Source organism: Maylandia zebra, linkage group LG6 (assembly GCF_041146795.1).
Source record: "Maylandia zebra isolate NMK-2024a linkage group LG6, Mzebra_GT3a, whole genome shotgun sequence".
NCBI lineage: Eukaryota > Metazoa > Chordata > Actinopteri > Cichliformes > Cichlidae > Maylandia > Maylandia zebra.
Genome location: NC_135172.1, coordinates 25,410,955 through 25,426,746, shown reverse-complemented (window position 1 = coordinate 25,426,746; position 15,792 = coordinate 25,410,955). Strand labels below are relative to the sequence as shown.

The following is a 15,792-nucleotide window of genomic DNA, read 5'->3' as shown; positions in this document are numbered from 1 at the left end:
CACCACAAAATGATTCCACACGCACTGAAACTGGCCCAAAAGAGCCAAACAGCAACAAATTGACAAGTGATACATCTAATGGTTATATACCCTCACAACGGCAAACCAAGCTCATCAGTCTCATTGGGAAAAGATGCACAGTTCAGTGCCACCTAGATAAGGTACCAGTAGAGGCCCTGTGGGACACTGGAGCTCAGGCAAGTCTGATTAACAATGAATGGCGAGAACAACACCTACCACACAGCACTGTCAGGCCACTTGCTGAGCTGTTGGGAACAGAACCTCTAGTGGCTTTAGCAGCTAATGGTAGTGAAATCCCATATGATGGGTGGGTAGAGACAGAATTCTATTTGGACTGTAACCCTGAAAATTGTCTTCTAGTCCCAATGCTTGTATCCAGTGACCCCAATGTTGCACAACTGCCCATTATTGGATTTAATGTAATAGAGGAAGTTGTGAGTAAATGGGGCAAGCGACAACCAAGCTCACGCAACGTTCAAAAAATCAGCCAAATCCTCTCAGTATCAGTACACACTGCTAAATCAGTACTAAAACTATTGCAGTCACCAGACCAAAACCAAAGTGTGGGCACAGTATTGGCAGGAAAGAGGGGACTATGTCTGGCTGCTGAACAGATTACCACGACATATGTCCGTGCACATATTGGAGCCCAGTTTTCAGGACACAGTCTGTTATTTGTCCCGAATGAACCATCACAGTTGCCTGAGGGTCTTGTCATTCAAGAGGGACTGGTCACAATAATGGAGGGCAGGTCAGTGTACATCCCAGTCGCGATAGCTAATACCAACAAGCGGGATGTCAACTTAATTCCTCACACTGTTCTGGGACATCTGGAAGAAATAAAAGCAGTGTACCCCATCACCCCTGAAAAGACACAAGACTCAGTAGAGCAGATTTCATCACAGCCTCCTATACAGGTGAATGAGGTGATGAACACACCCTCCTCCAGCCATAAGCCACCTCAGTGGGACCCTCCAGTTAAGTTGGACCATCTCAGGGAAAATGAACAACAAACGGTGAGACAGCTGTTAAGAGAGGAATGTCATGCTTTTGCTTATGATGATAAAGATGTTGGGTGCATCCCCAGTTTAAACATGCACATCACATTGCATGACACAACACCTGTTCGAAAGACCTACATATCTGTGCCAAAGCCTCTGCACCAAGAGGTGAAAGACTATCTTCAAGACCTGCTGAACCGTGGGTGGATTTCAGAGTCTAGGTCACCCTACTCGTCTCCAATCGTCTGTGTTCGGAAGAAGTCGGGTGAATTGAGATTGTGCTGTGATTACAGGGAACTCAACCGGAAGTCAGTACCAGACAGACACCCAATTCCCAGAATTCAGGATATGCTAGATTCCCTTCATGGCAGCTCCTGGTTCTCTGTTCTTGATCAGGGGAAAGCATACCATCAGGGGTTCCTGGACCCTGAAAGTCGCCCCCTGACAGCCTTCATCACACCTTGGGGCTTGTACCAGTGGAACCGCATACCCTTTGGCCTCAGCTCGGCCCCAGCAGAGTTTCAGCGGAGCATGGAGGACTGTTTAAGGGGACTGCGGGATGTAATCTGTCAGCCATATTTGGACGACAACCTAGTCCACTCTACTTCATTTGATACTCATCTTGAACACATCAGAGCCGTCCTTCAGAGATACCAAAAACATGGTGTCAAACTCAGCCCACAGAAATGTGACATCTTCAAGAGAAAGGTACGTTTCCTTGGTCGGATGGTGTCCGAAGAGGGATATACCATGGACCCAGCGGAAATAGTCCCTGTACAAGCTCTCAGAGACAAACCACCATCCACAGTGGGGGAACTGAGTCGGGTCCTAGGATTCCTGTCCTACTATAGATCCTATATCCCAAACTTTTCAAAAGTGGCAAAACCCCTGTACCAGTTGCTGACACTGCCTCCAGATAAAGCACCGCCACCAGTGCCCAGGACAAAGGGGAAAGTGGTTAAGACAAAACCGAAAGGTCGACCACCGCCTAACACACCCATTAAATGGACTGAGAGCCATCAAAATGCCTTAAATGAGTTGACTGATTGTCTAACACAGCCACCTATTTTGGGTTACACTGATTTCTCAGAGCCCTTTGTACTCCATTGTGATGCCTCACAACAGGGCCTGGGAGCTGTGTTATACCAAAAGCAAGCAGGCAAGATGAAGGTCATTGCATATGGCTCAAGGACATTAACACCCCCTGAGAAAAACTATCATATGCATTCGGGAAAGCTGGAATTCTTGGCTTTAAAATGGGCAGTCTGTGAACGCTTTCGGGACTACCTATATTACGCCCCACATTTTGTTGTCTACACAGACAATAACCCTTTGACATATGTCCTTACGACAGCAAAGCTGAACGCCACAGGCCACCGCTGGGTGAGTGAACTGGCTGACTTCAACTTTACTATCAAATACCGGCCAGGGAAGAAAAATGCTGATGCAGATGGCCTATCCCGCTTACCACTAAACATTGAGCAGTATATGGCACAGTGCACATCAGAAGTCAAACAGGGTGTCGCTAGAGCTGCTGTTGAAAGTGCAGTATTGCAGAGGGAGAATCTGCTGCATGAAACTGTTGTTGTCAGCCTGAGTGCCGTCAGTTTAGTGCAAGACGCGGTCACACTGTCTGCTGGAAAGTCTCTGTCACCCGAGGAAATCCGAGTGAGTCAGGAGAAAGATCCCATCATTAGTCGCTTTTTACAACACAAAATCAACAACTACTTACCAAAAGGTCGTGCCCTAACAGCAGAACCCCCTGATGTCAGAATCTTGCTGAGGCAGTGGAGCAGAGTGCACATAAATGATGATGGGGTCCTCTATAGGAGAGTGAAAGGCAGAGATCAGCTTCTTCTCCCTAAAGAGCATCGTGACACTGTGTTCAGGGAACTGCACAAAGAGATGGGACATTTGGGGACAGAAAGAACTCTGTGTTTGATAAGGGACAGGTTCTACTGGCCTCGAATGCAAAGCGATGTGGAGCATTTTGTAATGCATGCCTGCGAATGCCTCAAGAGAAAGCGGCCAAGTAAGATTACCAGGGCCCCACTGACCACCATTACAACGACATTCCCATTTGAGCTTGTGTCCATAGACTTTTTGCACCTTGAGACTTGTAAACAGGGATATGAGTACATACTGGTAGTGATGGACCACTTCACACGTTTTGCACAAGCTTATGCAACAAAAAACAAATCTGCAAAAACAGTGGTGGATAAGGTCTTCAATCACTTTGCTCTGAACTTTGGTTTCCCAGCACGAATCCACCATGACATGGGCAGGGAATTTGAGAATCAGATGTTTTCCCAGTTGCAGAAAGTCTGTGGTTTACGTGGCTCTCACACTACCCCATACCATCCACAAGGAAATGGGCAAGTGGAGCGTTTCAACAGAACTTTGTTGTCCATGTTGAGAACACTAACTGACCTTGAAAAAGCAGACTGGAAGGAATCATTGACAAAAGTGGTGCACGCCTACAACTGCACTCGGAATGAGGCTACTGGGTTTTCCCCGTACTATTTGTTGTTTGGCCGTACTCCAAGACTTCCTATAGACATCTTGTTCAACTTGCCTTCACAGGAACAGCAATTAAGCTACGAGGAGTATGTGACAAAATGGCAATCCCGAATGAAGGAGGCCTATGAGATTGCATCTATGGCAGCCCAGAAAGAAGCTTCGAGAGGTAAACATTATTACAACCGTAAGACCTACGGAGCTCAACTTCATCCGGGGAACAGAGTCCTGCTCCGCAACCTCAAGGAGAGAGGAGGCCCAGGCAAGCTTCGGTCATACTGGGAGGATACAGTGTATGTGGTGGTGAGTCAAAAAAGCCCTGACATCCCAGTTTACGAGATCAAGCCAGAGAGGGGAGGAAAAAGCCGCACAGTACACAGGAACCTGTTGCTTCCATGTGACAGTCTACCTGTAGAAAAACCACACAGACAGGAGCAAAACGAAAAAAGAAAAAGCCTGAGACAAAAAGGGGTAGAAGCTCAACAACAGCTACTACAACAAGACACAGACGTGGAGAGTGAGGATGAGGGTGAGCTTGTGTGGAGGTTTCCACAGCAAAACAGTACCACCACCATTATCCCTCCAACCCTGGAATCTCTGGTGGGTGAACAACAACTGGGGGAGCCTCAAACAGCTGACTTCGACCCTTTCTTACAGGACCACAGAGAGATACACGAACCTGAGTTGCAGACAGCAGAGCAACATTACAACCACCAGGAGTCACAGGATGAACAACAAGATGAGCAAGGAGACAGTGACTCCAACAGTGAACTAGGGTTGTCACCTGTCCTCAGACACCCCAAGAGAGAGCGACGTCAGCCCAAAATGCTGACATATGATATATTAGGACAACCCACAGTCAGACAAGCTGATATGGACAGTGTTAAGATGGGAGCTATTTGCACCCAGAGACTGTGGAGGCCTTGGTGGCCTGAAGATATACCAGCAAGGTGTGAGAGACAGTAATAAGAAACTGATCCAAAATGAAGACATTAACATGAACATTGTGACAAGCAGAATAGAGCAAACGTAGCACCAACAGACAATGGACAGAATCTAACACTCATTCTTATGGTGTGTGCTAACTTGTCACATGCTGAACATATGATGATGATGACCATCTGTAAAAGATGCCTTGATATGTAAACAAAGTTAAGTGTGGTAACAGACTAGTGTATTGTTGGCCGAATATTGAGTCTGGTTACAGTCAGAAATTCAGAGTAACATGATGAACTTGTTTACTAACCTTGAGGGAGAAAAAATGGTTACTTGGCACAACAAGATTCATGATTAGCTTCTACCATGACTTTTAATTTGCTGAATGCAAATTGTTGTACTGCAATGTTTCATTGAACAGATGTCAGAAGCATGTGTAACCATAATTGTTACCTAGGGATAGGTATACTAATAGTACACAAGAAATGTACTGACAACGGCAAACATGTTCAAAGAGTTTAGGAAAAAATAGACGGAAGCCTTTTTTTCCCTCTTTCTTTCTTTTTTTATTAAGTAGGGGAGGGTGTGGCGCCCTGAGTATTTTGCGCATTAAGAACAAGTCTCAGATGTGTTCCTTATGTGTTCGTGCCCACCCCCCATCATCATTTTTTGCTATTTGTTGTGACAATAGTTTGCATCATAACACAGAGCGAAAAGCTCATTTGCTCCCACCTGATGTGATGTTAGGGCGATATTTAGTTTCGCCAGTAGGTGGCAGTGGCGGCTCAGCCAAACGGGTAACTGGCAAAATAATCCTTCACAAAAGTAACGCAGGCCAGTTATTACAATGGAAGCCGCCAGTAACACTGAATTGTTTTGCTGTGTTTCAGGTGAGAGCAATATACGAGAACTACATACATTTATGTAAAGTTGATGCTTATTTAACATGTTTGGAGTGTAATTCTTGTTTATATGGTGTTTAATGTGAGCGAATAAGGGAGTTGTTTCACGTTATCTGTGGGTAAGGCTAGTAACATTTGTGCGTTAGCTAAGTCATGTTAGCCTCCTGCATTAATCTCTGTAACCGTGTTGTCCCATCAGTAAGGTGAAAGGAAACTATTAGCTGGTTTCAGTTAAAGTTATAGGAGATAGACCAGCCAGTACATGTTATGTTGTCTATTGTTACTGGTCATTTTCTCTGTGTGTTAAGGGCTGATTAATACGTGGCCATTACACGTAATGCCACAAAAGTAACGCAGGCCAGTTATTACAATGGAAGCCGCCAGTAACACTGAATTGTTTTGCTGTGTTTCAGCGCAATAAATCTTCATGTGCACCTGAATGAACCCTGTCGTCCTTCAGTGTGTAACAATAACACTGATGTAACAAGTACAAAGAGGACAGTAGAAACAGTGAAGCCAGGTCAAGTACAATGTTTTACTCAAATCATCCAAGACCACAAGTTCTACTCTTGTGCAAATCTAATGTGTAAAACACCAGCCAGAGTTCATTATCAAACTAACTAATCAAAAAGTCCAAGAGCCACATTTATAGCCACTCCCATTCATTGCACGTCAGCATGTTGGTTATGAATTTCTACAGACAAAAAACAGAAGCTTTCTCTAAATAGACTAATGGCTACTTTTGAAGCAGCCTGAGACAGTAGCCACCTCCACATATAGAGATGACTGACAAGAGCTCAGAGTAGTTTTCACACATGAACTCCTTTCAATGAGAACCAGGTCTGTCCTTTCTCACATGCAGTACACAACAGGAAGTAGTCCACTTCAGACGCATTTTGACAACTGGAAATATTCTGTGTGGTTTGACAGGGCTGAGTGCAGCAGGAAGATACGTCACCCACTTTGAATAGATCTAACTGTTACTTGCACTGTGCTCACATGGGCTCATTTGTGGGAAGATCGCAGGTTAAAGACCGTTTAATGTCCAAACCAACTGCGCCAAACGTGTTCTCGCACGTCCCTCTGTTGGGTAACAATTAGAAACCCACAGAGCAGCGCATGTGTAAAGACATTTAGTGTCTAACGACACAACTTTTTAAATTTTATTCACATTTTACTCTTGTCTGTAGTGAGACTGTTGATTTTAACTGGTAACAAGTGCTGAAAATCTTCATGTTGGTGCTTTAGAAGTAAAATTTGGTTATAGTTTTATTTTTATAGTTACATTTTAAGGCCGATGGAATATTTTAATTAAGAAAACGCTTTTTAGAATTGGAAAAAACAACCAATAAGACATATTAAGGCGTGATGAATTTTTTATCTGCCTAGTAATTGCACCTCAAGTGTACCAAACATCACAGCTGCAACTTCAAAATCCAAGTCCTCCAAAACACTCTGTTTATGTGCTCAGCAGTTGACAAGTTGTCTTGTCAGATGCAGCTTGACAAGACTGTTTGCATGAAATTGCAGCAAGCAGCTGGTCACCTAGAGGTTGAACTTTCAACCACCTTAACCTCTAGTCTCCAAGTAATCAATTCGGACTGACTGCAATTACTCTGAGACAGACGAAGGCAAAGGTTTGCAAGTGTTTCTCATCCAGTTTATGAAGATTGTCAACAACCAGCTGTATTCTGGTTATGTCTCTATATAAACGCAAGAGCAAGATACTCTTATGACACTTCGAGCGACGCCATTGACCAGCCAATCACTGGCATGCTATCTGTCAACGTCACATTTTTGGATTACCTTGGACCACTTTGAACCCTGGCAGAGTAGGTACTAAAAAAGGACCTGTACCAGGTACTAGGGCTGCCACAATTAGTCGACTAGTCACGATTACGTCGACTATTAAAATCGTTGACGACTAATTTAATAGTCGACGCGTCGTTTGACGCTTTGTAAGATTCCAAAAGACGCAGGAATAAGTAGTAGAATTTAAGAGTGTAATAACGGACTGAAACAGAAGATGGCAGCACTGCATGTACAAGGATGCCAGCTGCCGTTAAACCCCGAAGAAGAAGCTGTGTCCCAGAATTCATAGCACGGCCCAGCTCAGTTTCCAACGATGGTGGCAGCTAGTTAGTTTTAATATTACTCCTATTTATTCTTTCTGAGTCAAATATCTGCTCAGTTTATCAAGACACCACATATTTTCAAAAGCGCTCCGACGTTTTCGGAGATGTCTGTTACGAGCCGGTGAGACCACCGGACTCCCGGCAAATCGTTTTCAAACCCACCGCCGTCTTTCGCTACTCAGGTTAAATATGATATATATATATATAAGTCACTTAGATAACTTAAAAATGTTATTGTTTGGCTTTTTTTAGTATTTTATTTGTTCCTGATTAAATCGGTTTGGCTGAGATTAAAGTTATAGTTTTTACACAGCTGAATAAACGTCAAGCAGATTAAACTTCACCGAAACAATCTGCAAATGTCATTAAAATTTAATAAACTCTCATGTTGTCTTTATTTTTAGTTAGCACATACCTTAAACACTTAAAGCTGTAAGCTAATGATCGTTAATAAGAGCAGATGCATGCTGGTGCATAGGGTTGGGCCATATTATACCGTTCACGGTAATACCGGTATAATGTTAGGCAACGATAGGAAAATGAAATATCGCGATAGAATATGAGTAAAACGCGCATGCGCAGTGGCTTTGTTTTCATATGCACATGGCCGATTGTTGAGTGAAACAAATGAACCAGAATTGGTTTGTAAAAATGGTGTAACTTCAGTGATGTGGAACTGGTTTGGTGTTTGTCCGTCAGATACATGACAAAGCACATTTTTTTGCAGAACATGCAAGCGGCCGTTGTTATTGTCATATTTGTCGGACTAAGATGCTCTTAAATCTGGGAGTAATCTGGGTCCTAAACCCCCTCTTCAGGTCAAACGAACACTGCAGCATCACTGAGAGTTAAAAACTGTCTAAATTCTTTCATCTTTAATAAAACGATCAGCATTGCTGCTTTACCAGGTGTAACTATGAAGTTTAACTTCCAGGCATCCATGAAAACAAAATTTATTACATTTAACGGAGTTAGAAGTTAGCAGGAAGCTAGCGGAAGTTAGCTCGCTAGTTTCGCTAGCATGTTCTGACTGAGAGACTGAGAGATTTCTGAAAAAAATCAAACGTACAGCTCTGCTATCACTTCCAACATAAATGAAGACAGGAAACTAAACAGCAGTGACGTTTATAGGGTTACTGAAGTTGGGCTAGCTGGTATTTAATGATGTGCTACGTGATCGCTAGCAACACAGCTATGTTAGCATAATATAAACAGTGAAGCTGGAGGACGAACACTAACACTTTTCCACTTAAAAAAGTTAACGTTAAGGTTTCTGATAGTTAGAGACAAATGCAATCGCATGGCAGGATGCTGTAAACGGACCAAACTTCAGTCAGAAGAACAACTGAGATAATCCATCCACAATACGAGGTTAGTCATTAATATACTGCAACAACATGGGAACAGAGCAGCTGCCAGAGAATTCAACATTAATGAATCAATGGTACAGAAGTGGAGGAAGCAAGAAGAATGAGTTTAATAAAGTTTGATTTATCTGACTTTGTTTCGCTTAATGTGCCTTATAATCCTGTGCACCTTATGGTCCGAAAAATACGTACTGCACACTGCAGTTTAATGTTGCAAAGCACCTCTTTTTAACTTCAGTGGATATTATACATGGTTATGCTCAGGATATGTCAGCCCATTTCTACTGGAAATGCCTTTTGGTTAAACTTTCAGCAAGGCATTTGCATTTGCACTGTTACATTTTTATAAAGCTTTAATGTACATAAAAAACAGCTTCTTGTTTAAGTGAAAATAAATGGAAGGTTGTCTTTTTGCGCTAGTAATGTTGTGGAGTTGTATTTTGTCTCGCATCAATTATATCGTCAGTTATATCGTTATCGCAAATTTTCAAATATATATCGTGATAAATATTTTTGGCCATATCGCCCTGCTCTACTGGTGCAATAAGCTGTATGTTTTATGTCCAATGGATGCACAATCTGATTAGTCGACTAATCGCAAAAATAATTGGTGACTAATCGACTATCAAAATAATCGTTTGTGGCAGCCCTACCAGACACTATGACCTAATGAAAAACCCTGAAAGCTGAAGTGAGTCATAGTGAACCGACCCAATTAGGTAGTAATAGAAAAGAGGTTTAAGTCGCAAATGTGAAATTCTGTGCATGCAGATGGCAATAGATCTGAAGTTTTTGTCAATTTATCAAAAACAGATTACAACTGCCAACTTGACTCAATCTTGTTGTATTACTTTCTTAACACACCTAAGGGCCTTTTTATGCTAGCCAAGTCACGATTTTGACATGACAACCTGTATCGCGAGACAATCTTTGTTGTGCGTCGGTCAGTTATGCACGTTTATCAGGGCGTTTAACGCAATATTGTCTGAGTGGCAACACCGATTGTTTAGGAGAATACCGCTGTGGCTTCTTGTGCCTTAACAACGGGCATAAATGTCTGCATCTGTATGATGATGTAACAGCGCTGAGAGAAGCAACCACTGTGGAGGGACACCTAAAGTTGCTTTGAAGGCATCAACGAACTGCGAGTGATCTCAGACCTGGTCCTCATCTTTGAAGCAACCATTTCAAAGGCAACAAGTACACAAGCTCATTGCATATAGTCACAATAACTGTGGTCACGCAATGGTCTCCAACAACAGTTTTTCCTAGTGTGACTGTAGAATAAAGAAATTTTTCGCAATTAGGTCATATGCATAGCATTGCTCTTGTTTGTGTTGTTGTTAGTCTTTCAGGCAACCACAGAGAGGACTGATGTCATAACATAAATAGCTGAAGTATTAAAAACAATAAAATCTGTCCCCTGCAGCTACTTTGTGGTTTTCATGCTGCTTCTTATGCACTTGTCTCCTTCTCTGCAAACTCCATTGTTGCCCCCTTTCCTGTTCAGGTCCACTTTTTGACCAGTCACCATTCGACCTACACATAGCCCAATGGAGATGGTGCTATGTGCTGTGGTCTTTGTGAAGGACTGCACACAAGCACATCTGCATAGGTTGCACACCCAAAATCCTTCTCTCCAAGTTGCCAAATACCCAAGCAAAAAACCACAGATAAGCAGATGCTGTACACGATGCTTTTTTAAATCTTAGTAACGGCATGTTACTAAGATTAACATTAACATTAACAGAAATAAAGACAAACAGTTCAAAACAAAAAACAAACAAAAAAAAAAAAAAAACTGTGGTGGTGAAAATAATGGTCAAAGTGCCAGCGCATGGTGGCAGAGTTTGACTCAAGCAGACTGTTCTTGCAGAGCCCATAAGGATGCATTGGATTTGAAGGTCACTAAAAGTCCCCAAACCAAAGCCATAAATGTTTGTTGGGAAGGACACATAACAACTTTAAAGTTGTTATGTGTCTTTATCAATAAAAAAAAGATATGTTATATGAAGCTTGTTTAAAATAAATAAATAGAAATAAAAACATTAATATTATCCCAACAACTTGAATAGGGTTTTATTACAGGATGAGATAGCCATTTTCCATTTGATTCATCTTTAAAGCCTGGCTAATACAGAGTCAGCTTGTAAGCTACTCCCACACATGAAGCATTTTGCTGCTCACAAAGTGAATGCAGCCATGTCAAAATAGGAGAAAATGAGTAAGGACAGATATTGGCACTGATTTTCCGTCTCCTTTAAATTCTGAATCACAACAAATTTTCTCAGTGCGTGCTTTAGACGTATCTGATGAATACCAACGTTGCATAAAGCATAACATTTTATCCTTGAAACTAGAGCTGGGCGATATATCGAGTTTTTAAAACATATCGATATATTTTTATACGAGATATAAGATGTGACAATATCCTTTATATCGATATAGCCTATGTTACATTATACTTATAGTTGTGGAGCTGCAAGTTTGCCTCTCTTTCGTCTACTTTTATCTCTACGCAACATTACTCCGCCTCGCCTCTATCCTTCACTGAACACAACTCCCCCTCCTCCCCCATCGCTTCACGTGCAGGCAGCGACAAGATGGACACGGCAAATCTCCGTTAACGAGTTACTGCGCATCACCCCATGCGTGGGGCTGGACGGCGTCAACGTGTTAACGAGCTAACCATGCTAACGAGCTAACCGCGCTAGTCCCTACGGGCTGCATTGCCTAAAATCCTTTCATTCTCTCAAAAGTTGACAGCGCGCCTTATGTATGAATTCTGGTTGTGCTTGATGGCCGCGAGCCGATTTTATGTGGAACACGGCGCTCAGCAATCTGTCAAAAATGTTTGAGTACGATTTTGGTCAGCTACGGAGCTGCACCGCTTGATAGATTGTCGGCGCATTACGGCTACCGAGGAGCCTCGCGGAGTGATACGTACTGTGCTTCAACGTAATATTACCGTATTGTGTGTGTATAAGGACCATAAATAGCACCTGTAAGAGACGTACGTGGTTATGAAGTGGATTTCAAACTCCAGGCTGTCAGTCACGCAGTAAAACTTGGAAATAGAGCTGCTGTGAAATCTGTCTGTCTTTGTTATTACGCTCAGCGTCTTTTAGTTTACATTTTGACTGCACAATTGTGAGCTCTTTGTTATGCACAAAAACAACATTGTTTTATTTTATTCATGGAGCATTATTATTTAATGAATGCTCATAATTTATTTTTGAGTAATTTTTCATGTACATCTGTGCTGTATGTTAATAAAAGTGCCTGTGTGACATCTGGGACACAGCTTTGACTAAGAACTCTCTTTTTGTTCTTACTTTATGGCTTAAAAAAATATCGAGATATATATCTTATATCGCCATCCAGCTAAAAAATATCGAGATATGAATTTTGGGTCATATCGCCCAGCCCTACTTGAAACCTGAATTTCTTCAAGAAATAGGCACCACTGCTATTTTTTTTAAACATGCCTTAAGTGTAAAGCCATTTCTCAGTTATTAAACAGCCAAACCCAGGTTTTGTTTTTTTTTTAGTAAATTCTAAAATGAGGCATGTTGATATTTTTTAGGACTACATGTACAAAATAAATGCTCAGTAGTAATAAAAGGCATTTAAAAAAAATACAGCTACATAAGCACTGCACGTACCAGATTACACCTAAATCACTTTGAGTCACCTGGTTTCCAATTCTAATTCTGCACTACCGTACTTGCCAGGACTTCAGCCTGAAATCTGTGGAACGTGTTACACAGGATCGACACAAGCTTAACTCATAGCCAGAGATAATGTCTTCTCGACAAACAGATCAACACAGTGAGTGGTTTGGCAGGCTACCTTGACAGCAATACCTATGAAGTACCATTTAATAGACTGAAAGCAGCCAATATGTCAATTCAATACAATTTTATTTATAGAGTGCCAAATCATCACAACAGTCACCTTAAGGCACTTTATATTGTGACCTAAACAATACAGAGACAACCCCAACAATCAAACAACCTCCTATGAGCAAGCACTTAGTGACAGTGGGAAGGAAAAACTCACTTTTAACAGGAAGAAACCTGCAGCCACAACTGGTCACAAAAGTAATATGCTGTTTTTAAATGTGGAACAATCATGGTCTCACATTAATCAAGAGTTTGATATAGTACTTATTTACACTATAACACAAACCTACAATATATCACAAACACTGTGCAACCTACAACTAGAAAATACACAACGACTATATAATTTTACCACACAACTTAAAGTCTAGAAAATTTAAAGACAGGAAATGACATCAAAACCCTTCTAAAACAAAATACACTAACTTCTCTGCTGGCAGCACAGTACAATGCAACCCCTACTGCAGATCTAATGTCAAACTTTCCGATCCAGCACAGGTTAAACGGTTGCACACATCTGTCTTATACAGTCTGCACCCTGCCATTCAGTACATTTGCCCTACTTGACAAGGCCAGGGGTTGTGTTCTTTATGGTCACTCTAATCAGTTCTCTGCTGTCCGGAAACCATTTTTAACGTGGTAAACACTCTAATATGATTAAAAGGAATCACAGGACCCCTGAATAAAAAAAGTAGAAATGCTGACTTTAAAACTGCTGACTGTTTAAATTGTGGATATAAATGTTAAATGCACACAATTAAAACACCTCTAATGTGTATTTTTTATAATGAATAACCATACGGCAGTGTTAAGTGTTATTTACTGATAGTGATACACCTATAGAGAACTCGCCACAATCTTCAGCCACCACTAGCTTTACAGTACTCTCTAGTGAGCTCTAGGTTATTGCTTAGCTCTCCAGTCCAAAACTTTACTGTTTTAATTCACAAGTCAGCCTTGGATGCAGTTACTTCTTGCAGCAGCTACCAATAAATAAGTTCTAAAATCCAAATGTCCACTCAGATTGAATTCCAGACACAGTTAGCAAATAACAGATAAACACAACAGAGGAGTGAGCACTTAAGGAACTCCCATTTCCCTCAGGTGAGGGTTAGACCACAAACAGGGCTAAAAAAAGATAATCTGGAAATTTCCAGGCGGCCACAATCACAACTGATATATAATATAATGTCCCTGCATAGCTGCTGGGTACAAATTGGCCAGGAATATAATGAATGTAATAATGACCTGTCAGTTTTCTTTGTTCTATTTTAAAATCCTCAGGTGAATGTGCAGTTGATGACACAGCTGACTGAAATCTGGTGACTGGAGGCCATTTGACTACAGTGAGCTCATTGTCATGTTCAACAAACCACGGTGAGATAATTCGACATGCTGTGTTGTCCTGCTGGAAGCAACCATTAGACGATTGATATACTGTGCTCATAAATGGATGGAGCTGAACACCAACAATAATCAAGAAGGTTGTTGAGTTTAAACAGTCTTAGTTGATACTAAGAGGCCCACAGTGTGCTAAGAAAATTTCTCAAATTTTATGTTGGGTAATATTATGTTGCATTATTTTTGTGGAACTCAGTTTCAATTACAATTCATTCCATTACATTCATTTTCTTCCGCTTAGCCTTATCAGAATCGTGGGGGAGCTGGAGCCTATCCCAGCTGTCATATAGTGAAAGGCAGGGTCGCCAGTCTGCCGCAGGGCTAACATATAGAGACAGACAACCACATTCAAACTCACATTTACACCTATGGGCAATTTAGAATCACCATTTAACCTAACCCCACTTCTTACATGTCTTTGGACTGTGTGAGGAGGCCGAGTACCCGGAGAGAACCCACGCAAACACATGGGGAGAACATGCAAACTCCACGCTGCCCCAGTTTCATTTCAGTTTTATTTATATAACACCTAATCACAACAAAAATCGCCTTAAGGTGCATAATATTGTATAGTAAATACTGTACAATAATACAGACAAACCCCAACAGTCAGATGACCTGTTCTTAGCTGACAGGAGAGGCAGGCAATGTGGTCTTATGTAGCCCATCTGTTTCAAAGTCCAATGTCTCAATGGTTCAGAGTTTCTCTTCTATATACCTTTGTTATAATCAATGGTTATTTTTAGTTACCATTGCCTTCCTATAAGGTCAAAGCAGTCCTACCATTTTTCTCTGACCTTTGGCATCAACAAGGCATTTTCACCCAGAGGACTGCTATTTATTGGATATTTTTATTGCAATTCTCTGTAAAATGTGGTTGTGTGAAAAAAAAAAAAAAATCACAGCAGATCACCAGTTTATAAAATAGTCATACCAGTCCATCTGGCACCAAACATGTTCAAAGTCACTTAAATCATCTTTCTTCACTTAAGTCATGTTCTGACGATTGTCTTGACCGTGTCTACATGCTTACAAAACAATGAGTTTTTGCCATGGGATTGATCAAATATTTGCATTAACAAGCAATTAAATGGATGACTAATAAACTGCCCATTGAGTGTATATATTTTAGTCCCACAAATGTATGAAAAATGGGCTTACACAGTTTCCCCAAATTAATAAAATAGATAAAAGGTACTTCTAGTATGGCCTAACACTATTGTTTATTTAGTTTAGTTTAGTTCAGAGCTGTCACATATTTTAAAGATGTGGTAACTCCTCAAGTTTTATTTACATCCACAAAGGTCAAAATACTCTTGTTTATAATCAGTTTTATTACTGCAGTTCTCTTCTTAAATTTCACTTAAACATGACTCACTGTTCTGTTTTGTTCACCAGCAGTAAAAATAGCTTCAGTGTGTAATGTTTGCTTTTCTTGCATTCAGATTTTGGGACCATTCCATTTTTCCAGCCTGGGGAGATAGGATGAAAGCCTAGAAAATGTTGAGGCCTATGAACAATACCCCCGCCTGTTTTGTATGGTGTCACACTCAAATTTAAAAACACTCTGGTAGGAACAACATGACAAGGAGTATTGTTTACAAGCA

The 15,792-nt window shown here is 41.2% G+C and overlaps 1 protein-coding gene across 3 annotated transcripts in view; it reads right to left on the bottom strand.

Moving 5' to 3' along the window:
- pds5a (PDS5 cohesin associated factor A) overlaps positions 1 to 15,792 on the bottom strand; it is a 39,647-nt gene that overhangs the window by 22,473 nt on the left and 1,382 nt on the right. The gene's annotated exons all lie outside the window — the stretch shown is intronic.